Genomic DNA, 11,113 nt, shown 5'->3' on the forward strand with positions numbered 1-11,113 from the left:
TTTGAGAATGTTTTGGGGGAAGGGATGACCAAAGGTGGCCCGTGCTCAAAGTTATTTGCATGAACTTATAATACCTTATGTTCAGCTCTTGGAAAACTATTTGACAGTCCTCAGTGAATCATTAATCCTAAGAAAATACGTAGTTGGGGAAGTTAATCATTCAACTGAGCATCTTGTTCTTTTGAAGTGATAGTGGCGCACAACCGTGCATCTCTCAAGAGTTGAACTTTGATCCATATTGCTAGTGATTCAACAGTTTCGCTCTGAGCATCATTTGGTGTGCTGATCTTTGGCTGACTCTTGCGACTGGCACATTTTGGAGGCTCACCAAAGATGGACAATGATCTAAATGCTGACACTGCAAGACTATAAAGGAACGTGCCGATCCTTGAAGTTCTAACAATTCTGCATATTTTTGACATGTCAAAAGAAATGTAACTTATAATTGTGGATGTAAATATAAAACATCTAATAAAAATAGTTTTTCACATGCGCCGAATACAACAGGTGTAGACTTTACAGTGAAATGCTTATTTACGAGCCCTTTCCCAACAATGCAGTTAAAAAATAAGAAAAATKGTCTGTTGGAAAGCAGACTGAACCAGGTTTCTTTTAGGATTTCACCTGTGCTTAGCTCTATTCTTTTTCTTTTTATCCTAAAAAACTCCCTAGTCTTGCCGATGACAAGCATACCCATAACATGATGCAGCCACCACCATACTTGAAAATATGAAGAGTGGTACTCAGTAATGTGTCGTGCTGGATTTGCCCTAAACAGAACGCTTTGTATTCATGACAAAAAGGTCATTTCTTTCCACACATTTTTTGCAGTTTCACTTTAGTGCCTTATTGCAAACAGGATGTATGTTTGGGAATATTTGTATTCTGTACAGGCTTCCTTCTTTTCACTTTTCACCTTCTTTTCACTGTAATTTAGGTTAGTATTGTGGAGTAACTACAATATTGTTGAACCACAGCCATTCAACTCTGTAACTGTTTTAAAGTCACAAATGTCCCTGAGTGGTTTCCTTCCTCRGAAAAGACGCCTGTATCTTTGAATTGACGGATGTATTGATACACCATCCAAAGTGTAATTAATAACTTCACCATGCTAAGGGTAGGTAAATAAAGTTGAAACRTTATTAGAATTTGAGCACGTTTGTAAACTTGCTAGCTTAGCAAGCTAAACAGAAAATGCTACTTTAATTCAACATTTTACAAAATAAATGTTATTTTTTATTATGGGATATGCCCAGTGGTATAGTGCTATTTGTTTAGGAGAGGGAGCGCAATTCATTTTTTTATGATGTCATAATTTCCACAATCAAAGTTTGCACTGACCGTTGAATAGCCTATCATTACAGAACATGCATAAAAGCCATCCTCCAATTGCAACTTCTGSCTATGCCCACACACATTGACTAAAGAAAAWKTKTAATATCCTCAAACACCAAGTTAGGTATAGTCTACCTAATTTCAAAATAKGCCATCATCACTGTCAGTCTAAGATGATAATGCTTCACGTTTTACCAATGAAACGTCCAAACTGCATCTCCATGCCAATTAATTGCTTGATCTCAATCAGTTTTATGGGGATATGCATTTAGATATTCAGTAATGTTATAGGCTGACTATGCTATGATATTATATTCGGTTCTGTTGTGTAAAATGCAAAGTGATGTGATGAGTATGACTATTAGGCGTAGGCAACAGATCTTAATGAGAGTTTAAGCAATTTGAGCTCCCTTCGTGGTACTGAAAGGACGGGATGGTGTTAAAGAAGTTAAACCAACTTGTGATGCTGAAGGACAGTGCTGCCATTCAGACAGTTCAGGAACAAATAACAATAATGTGCAGTATAGCCAAATAAGCTTACAACTATGTGGTGTAGCTATTTGAATGCTATAGCCTAATGTAAATTCCAAATACAGTGCATTCTGAAAGTATTCATACCCCTTGACTTTTTCCACATTTTGTTATGTTACAGCCTTATTCTAAAATGGATTAAATACATTTGTTTCCTCATCAATCTACACACAATACCCAATAATGACAAAGCGAAAAAAAACTGGTTTTGAGAATTTTTATCAAATGTATTAAAAATAAAAGACAAAAATACCTTATTTACATAAATATTCAGACCCTTTGCTATGATACTYGAAATTGTGCTCGTGTGCATTCTGTTTCGATTGATCATCCTTGATGTTTCTACAWCTTGATTGGAGTCCACCTGTGGACTACAAGGCACATATCTGGAGAAGGGTACCAAAAAATGTCTGCAGCATTGAAGGTCTCCAAGAACACAGTGGCCTCCATCATTCTTAAATGGAAAAGCTTTGGAATCATCAAGACTCTTCCTAAAGCTGGCTGCCCAGCCAAACTGAGCAATCGGAGGAGTAGGGCCTTGGTCAGGGAGGTGACCAAGAACCCAATGGTCACTCTGACAGAGCTCCAGAGTTTGTCTGTGGAGATGGGAGAACCTTCCAGAAGGACAACCATGTCTGCAGCACTCCACCAATCAGGCCTTTATGGTAGAGTGGCCAGATGGAAGCCACTCCTCAGTAAAAGGCACATGACAGCCTGCTTAGAGTTGGCCAAAAGGCATCTAAAGGACTTTCAGACCATGAGAAACAAGATTCTCTGGTCTGATGAAACAAAGATTGAACTMTTTGGCCTGATTGCCAAGCATCACATCTAGAGGAAATCTGGCATTATCCCTACGGTGAAGCATGGTGGTGGCAGCATCATGCTGTGGGGATGTTTTTCAGTGGCAGGGACTGGCAGACTAGTCAGGATTGAGGGAAAGATGAACGGAGCAAAGTACAGAGAGATCTTTGATGAAAACCTGCTCCAGAACACTCAAGACCTCAGATTGGGGTGAAGGTTCACCTTCACCTACCAGGACAACGACCCTAAGCACACAGCCAAGACAACGCAGGAGTGGCTTCGGGACGAATCTCTGATGTCCTTGAGTGGCCAAGCCAGAGCCTGGACTTGAACCCGATCAAACATCTCTGGTGAGACCTGAAAATAGCTGTGCAGTGACGTTCCCCATCCAACCTAACAGAGCTCTGGAGGATCTGCAGAGAAGAATGGGAGAAACTCCCCAAATACAGGTCTGCCAAGCTTGTAGCGTCATACCCAGAAAGACTCGAGGTTGTAATCRTTTCCAAATGTGATTCAACAAAGTACTGAGTAAAGGGTCTGAATACCAATGTAAATGTGATATTTCYGTTATTTTCTTTTTGCCAACATTTCTAAAATGTCATTATGTGGTATTGTTTGTAGATTGATGAGGGAAAACAACTATTTAATACATTTTAGAATAAGGCTGTAACATATCAAAATGTGGAAAAAGTCAAAGGGTCTGAATAGACTATAGTCCTGCAGGGAGTTAGTCCATGGAGTTTTATAAACATCAAGGCAGACACACTGTGAATTTAGATTTATTTTCTACGTTCTGATTGGCCAAAGTGGTCAAGCCTCCAACGGGCCTCAGCAGTGCACACATATAGCCTATACCAGTGGTTATAAGCTATAAAAGAACACATAAAAACAAACACAATTGCAATTTATTGWTGTCAATCTGAATGCCCAGAGATACTGTGACGAAATCCTGAGGCCATTGTTGTGCCATTCATCCACCCCCATCATCTCACGTTTCAGCATGATAATGCACGGCCCCATGTCGCAAGGATCTGTACACAATTCCTGGAAGCTGAAAATGTCCCAGTTCTTCCATGGCCTGCATACTCACCAGACTTGTCACCCATTGAGCATGTTTGGGATGCTCTGGGTTGATGGGATAACATTCCACAGGCCACAGAGTGGGACAACATTCCACAGGCCACAGTCAACAGCCTGATCAACTCTATGCGAAGGAAATGTGTCGCCCTGCATGATGCCATATTTTTCTTTTTGGTATCTGTGACCAACAGATGCATATCTGTATTCGCAGTCATATGTAATCCATAGATTTATTTCAATTGACTGATTTCCTTATATGAACTGTAACAGTAAAATCTTTTAAATTGTTGCATGTTGCATTTATATATTTTTTCWGTGTTTTAGCTCAAAATATTACTATTTAATAGTAATAGCCATACGTCATAAATGGCACCATGCAGGGTTCTATATGGAACCATTTTGGTTCAGTGAAGAAGAACCTCTAGGGCTCTGATCAAAGAACCCTATACAAGGGTTCTATATAGAACTTTTAGGMGTTTCATATATGAATCAAGCAATAGAAACCTTTTTGGTTCTATAACATTTTTTTTTTAAGCGTGTAGGCAATCAGGAAAGATAATAAACAGTAGCAGCAGCGTATGTGAATGTGTGCCGTAAAWWWWWWTATTTTACCTTTAGGCAAGTCATTTAAGAACAAATTCTTATTTACAATGACGGCCTAGGAACAGTGGGTTAACTGCCTTGTTCAGGGGCAGAACGACAAATTTTTACCTTGTCAGCTCGGGGATTCGATCTAGCAACCTTTCGGTTGCTGGCCCAACTCTCTAACCACTAGGCTTGTGTGTGTGTGTGTGTGTGTGTGTAGAGAGAGTGTGTGTGGGCAAGGGGGTCAGTGCAAAAAAAGGAGGTCAATGCAAATAGTCTGGGTAGCCATTTGATTAACTGCTCAGCAGTCTTATGGCTTGAGGGTAAAAGCTGTTCAGGGGCGTTCTTGGTTCCAGACGTGGCGCTCCGGTACCTCTTGCTGTGCGATAGCAGAGAGAACAGTGTATGACTTGGCTGCCTGAGTCCTTTTAGGGCCTTCCTCTGACACTGCCTGGTATAGAAGTCCTGGAGTACTGGGCCGTACCCACTACCCTCTATAGCGCCAAGCGGTCGAGGGCTGTGCTGTTACCATACCCAGGCAGTGATGCAGCCTGTCAAGATGCTCTCAATGGTGTAGCTTGGTATGGTAACATCACAAACCTTGATTGCATGGCACTACAGAGGGTGGTGCGGACAGCCCAGTACATCACTGGGGCTGAGCACCCTGCCATCCAGGACCTCTATATCATTAAGCATCTCCAATCCAAAATTAAATCTAGAATCGGCTTCCTATTTCGCAACAAAGCCTCCTTCACTCATGCTGCTAAACATACCCTCGTACAACTGACTATCCTTGACTTTGGCGATGTCATTTACAAAATAGCCTCCAACACTCTACTCAGTAAATTGGATGTAGTCTATCACAGTGCCAYCCGTTTTGTCACCAAAGCCCCATATACTACCGACCACTGCGACCTGTATGCTCTCGTTGGCTGGCCCTTGCTACATATTCGTCGCCAAACCCACTGGCTCTAGGTCATCTATAAGTCTGTGCTAGGTAAAGCCCCGCCTTATCTCAGCTCACTAGTCACCATAGCAACACCCACCCGTAGCACGCGCTCCAGCAGGTATATTTCACTGGTCATCCCCAAAGCCAACACCTGCTTTGGCCGCCTTTCCGTCCAGTTCTCTGCTGCCAATGACTGGAACGAATTGCAAAAATCACTGAAGCTGGAGACTTATATCTCACTCACTAACTTTAAGCATCAGCTGTCAGAGCAGCTTACAGATCACTGAAGCTGTACACAGCCCATCTGTAAATAGCCCACCCAACTACCTCATCCCCATATTGTTATTTATTTTTTCTCTTTTGCACCCCAGTATCCCTACTTGCACATCATCATCTGCACATCTATCACTCCAGTGTTAATGCTAAATTGTAATTATTTTGCCACTATGGCATATTTACTTCCTTACCTCCCTAATCTTACTACATTTGCACACACTGTATATAGATGTTTCTATTGTGTTATTAACTGTACGTGTGTTTATCCCATGTGTAACTCTGTGTTGTTTTTGTCGAAMTGCTTTGCTTTATCTTGGCCAGGTCGCAGTTGTAAATGAGAACTTGTTCTCAACTGGCCTACCTGGTTAAATAAGGTGAAATCATAAAAAAAAAATATCAGGAAGGTCTGAAAAATTGTTAAAGACTCCTGCCTCCCAAACCATAGACTGTTCTCTTTGCTTCAGCATGGCAAGACGTACCGGGGCATTAAGTCTGACACCAACAGGCTCCTGAACAGCTTCTATCCCCAAGCCATAAGACTGATAAATAGCTAACAAAATGGCTACACGGACTATCAGAGTTGACCCTTGTATTTATTGGTTATTTTTGCACTGTCTCTATGCACACTCACATGACTCGACACAGTCCAACACACACATAACATGCACATAGATTTATACTGAATCTACAGTCATGCACACACTCACAATCTTCATTTATGCTGCTGCTACTCTTTTTATCATACATCCTGATGCCTAGTCACCTTACCCCTTTACATCTTACCCCATACCTCTATCACTCCAGTATCCTGGACATTGTAAATATGTTATTGGAACTGACCCTGTACGTGTTTGTGTTCTTTTGATTTCTTATTAACATTTTCTTGTGTGTTTTTAGAACAAAAACACGTACAGGGTCAGTTCCAGTAACATATTTACAATGTCCAGGATACTGGAGTTAAAATTAAGAGCGACCCATACACAACCACACTAGCAGTACTGTGTACAGTGTACATCAAGTAGGCCTACAATATAACATATATATATCATATATAAACAAATAATCTCTTGACTGTTTGATCATCTCTTTACAAACCGATTCTAAATTCACATAAAAAATMTAGCTTTTTCTCTCACCTATCATCAACTTCGTTGTCATTACAACAAGAACAAACATTGCAGAGGAACATCCAATAGTATTCAATGCAGTGCTTTTAGTTACTTKTTTATTACATAAAGTACATGTTATCCATATCATCTCAGTAAATTATTTTCCTCCTAAMGTTTATGGTTGAAGAACTTTATGGACTCTGCAAAGTAAAGATATCCAGGAGGATAAGTATATGGGCTTGAATTTGAAGCGCAGCAGTAAACATGAACTGTTCTCTGAGAATCTCTGTGTCTATTATCTATTTGTTCCACAGGTTAAAAAAACAACTTGAGTGTGTTTTGCTATTAAAACACGTTTTTTTTTTACTTGAGAGTTTGGGTTTGTGTAACTGGACAGAAGTGAGGTATTGAGCATGCACGTCATGGAGGTGCACCTCAAACAGCAAACATGCCCTTTGATAGAAGGCTGGAGTCAAAGTGTCAACGATGACGTAGGTCTGGGCTTTGCAACTCACAAAACCATCGCCTCTGGTTATGCCAAGTTCAGTCTTAGTCTTAAAAGCCTGGGATACTAAAAATATTACTTCTCTATATTTACAAATATGTAAGGGAGACATACATGAATGTGTTGTATTGTGATGATTGATGGTGTGGAAAGTTAATGATGAAGGTTGATAGTGTGCAACATGTGAACGTTACATGCAAGCCGTTACGATAGCATGAATATAATATTCTACTATTTTCAAATAGCCTAAGTAATTTCAATTGTCAAAAGTAAAACTCTCTCTATTTAAACTACATAATTGTATGTTTAATTGCCCATGATGCCTGATAAAAGTCAAATAAGAAGTAAAAAAGTCTTCATGAAGCTTCAGGTAGAACTCCTGAAGGACACAACCACAGATAGAACAATGAGCTACATGTTTCACCGTAGATGTTTCACATGTAGATATCTGAAGCATCCGGTTGGCATTTCCTCTCACCACCAAATATGGTGATGAGAGAAGCCCACTGGCCTGCAGTGGGAGAAGATGGAGCGAGATGGATTTTGGCCGACATTCTGCACATTTTCTCATCAATGAAACATTTGATCTCAATACAGTTTCCTGTTCCCAAAACTAGAATCTGTTACTAACATTTTCAAAAAATKGTGTTGTTTAGAAGGAGTCAGTGGTGTGAAGTACTTAAGTAAAATACTTTAAAGTACTACTTCAGTCATTTTTTGTGGGGTATCTTTACTTTACTATTTATATTTTTTACAACTGATAATTTACTACATTCCTTAAGAAAAGAATGTACACCCAAAAGTAGTCATTACATTTTGAATGCTTAGCAGGACAGGAAAAGGGTCCAATTCACAGACTTATCATGAGAACATCCCTATCTGTACTTCCTCTGATCTGATGGTCTCACTAAACACACAAATGATGTCTGAGTGTTGGCGTGTGCCCCTGGCTATCTGTAAATTGAAAAAAAATAATACAAATAGTGCTGTCTGGTTTGCTTAATATAAGGAATTAGATTTTTTTAATACTTTTACTTTTGATACTTAAAGTAAAGATTCACCTATTTTGAGTGTTATTGTTTTTGTGYATCTCTGAGCACTGTTCTATCGATTTCCTGGGTCAATTCCTGTTTAAATGTGCATCTGAGATATTGCTGTTCAAGCAGGCAGAAATTCAGCCGGTATGACGTAGCATTGAGAAAGCTGCTCTCACAACACTGGAAGTTAAGTTAATCTTTAAAAGGGAAGAGTCCTAATAACCAAGGCTGAAGGTATCTCTAGAYTAACATATGCCGCTAATTCTTTATATTTTGATGATAAAATAAGCAAAGAGAGAACAGATGCTTTCAACATTCTGTGGAGAAACCGTACCCATTACATTAGGAAAACTGTTGAAATKAACACTTATGAGTATGGTGGACTGAATTTTCTGGAGTTTACTACCTTAAATAATACTTTTAAGATTAATTGGATAAAACAATTCCTAAGAAGACCCACTTCTATGTGGAACTTTATTCCTCATCATGTCTTTACTTTTGGTGGCCTTAACCTCATGTTGGTTTGCAATTATAATATTGACAATATTACAACACAAGGCGAGACCCAGATGCAGACACAGGAGGCAGATGGTTTGAGTTCTGGTATTTATTAAAATCCAAGGGATAAACAAAAGGCAGGTCGGGGACAGGCAAGCGTTCATAGCCAGGGCAGTCCAAAACGGTACAGGGCGGCAGGCAGGCTCGAGGTCAGGGGCAGGCAGAGTGGTCAGGTAGGCGGGYTCAGAGTCAGGACAGGCAAGGGTCAAAACCAGGAGGAAAAGAAAAAGATACTGGGAAAAACASGAGCTGAGAGAAAACCGCTGGTTGACTTGGCAAACAAGACAGAAAACAGGTATAAATACCCAGGGGATAAGTGGGGAAGATGGGTGACACCTGGAGGGGGGTGGAGACAAGCACAAGGACAGGTGAAACAGATCAGGGTGTGACAGACAAAGTTCCAGTGAAACTCTGCTTTTCATTGGCAAGTTTTCTTGTCATGGTCCTTAATTTATAAGCATAATTTTTCTCCAGACATATTATATATGGAATAATCGGGACATTGTATGAAAACACTTTGTTTTTAAGAATATTGGTTCTGAAATAATATCCTATTGGTGAGCCAACTTTTAAATGCAGATAGGGAGGGCGTCACACTCAGACATTCAGAGAGGGAGGGCATATTATTGTGGCCCTGGTGGGACAAAACCAAAGGTCTGACTGCATGGAGATGCTTGGGAATTTGGCCAATATGGGGGATCATGTTGTGGGTGTTTCTGGGGAAGGGGGTATATCTGACCTCCATCATCTAGGACGTGACAACGGTTAATCAAATCTCTCAATTTCTGCCCATTTTTTTTGCACAGTTTTTACAGGCCTTCTCATACAGCTGCAACTGTATATGTATTCGTAAATCAAGACCTTTCTTGAGTTGGGCCCTGGGACGGTGCAGCAGTTGAGAATCTGAGTCTATGGTTGTTGTGGGGGAAAGGGGTTGAGTGTGTATCCAACAACTGTTTTAAGGGAGTAAAAGATGTTAGGGACAATATAGGATGATTCACAATAATTGTTTGCTAATATAATAATTGCTTGCCATAATGTAATTTTGGTAATGGCGACAGAAATGTATTTATACCTGAAACTTATTTATACCTTTATACCTGTATTTATACCTGTTTTCTGTCTTGTTTGCCAAGTCAACCAGCGGTTTTCTCTCAGCTCCTGTTTTTCCAGTAGCTTTTTCATTTCCTCCTGGTTTTGACCCTTGCCTGTCCTGACTCTGAGCCCGCCAAAATGGATGGTGTTAAGAGATAGATGGGAGGGATTGAATGGAGCTGAAGGGTGGGACAAACAACAACCATTGTAAAAGATACGGGGTCTGTAAAATGTATAATAGGTTCAGAAATTGTGAAATACYGGTTACAAATAGAAATCAAACTGGTTGGACATCAGAAATAGAGGAAGGACTAAAAATAAATAKGACTATTGTAAAATATATTGTGTCTGTAAAATGTATATAAACTGAAGATAGGCTTCTAAGTGTTATTGTTYATTAGTTTACTACAATTGGGGAGGGGTGGTAGGGTTTGCAGGGAATAATAAAGGTATAATCTAAAAAAAAGTATGTGTAATACATGAATACACACACCCCAAAAATATATGGGGGATTAGAAATGCAGACATTTACATTGATGGAAGCAACAGTCTTTCCGCAATATTAAAGCTGACCCACACCTTAAAAAAGGGGACAAAACCAKGAGGATGAGAAAAAGAGAGACTGGGTGAAACCAGGAGCTGAGAGAAAACTGCTGGTTGACTTGGCAAACAAGACGAACTGGCACAGACAGACAGAAAACACAGGTATAAATACCCAGGGGATAAGTGGGGAAGATGGGTGACACCTGGAGGGGGGTGGAGACAAGCACAAGGACAGGTGAAACAGATCAGGGTGTGACAGACAAAGTTCCAGTGAAACTCTCTGCTTTTCATTGGCAGGTTTTCTTGTCATGGTCCTTAATTTATAAGCATAATTGTTCTCCACACAAATACATATATGGAATAATCGGAACATATTGTATAAAAATACTTTGTTTTTAGAATATTGGTTCCCAAATAATATCCTATTGGTGAGCCAACTTTTAAATGCAGAGGGTCTTTCACTTAATTATAAGGAATTCTTATCACTTTACAAGATCCCTGTAACACCTAAAGATTTTGCAATTGTTTTTGATGCCATGTGTATCAAGACCTGACCCTCAGAACATACCTACAATTAACCCCGTTGACTCATCAGTAGGAAATATTTGTTTTTCTTTTAGTCCATTCAACAACAATAGAGCTATACGAGCCTTGTTTCAACAGGATCTATACATTATGTCATCAATCAATCAATCAAGTTTATTTTATA

Source organism: Salvelinus sp. IW2-2015, linkage group LG1 (genome assembly GCF_002910315.2).
Source record: "Salvelinus sp. IW2-2015 linkage group LG1, ASM291031v2, whole genome shotgun sequence".
NCBI lineage: Eukaryota > Metazoa > Chordata > Actinopteri > Salmoniformes > Salmonidae > Salvelinus > Salvelinus sp. IW2-2015.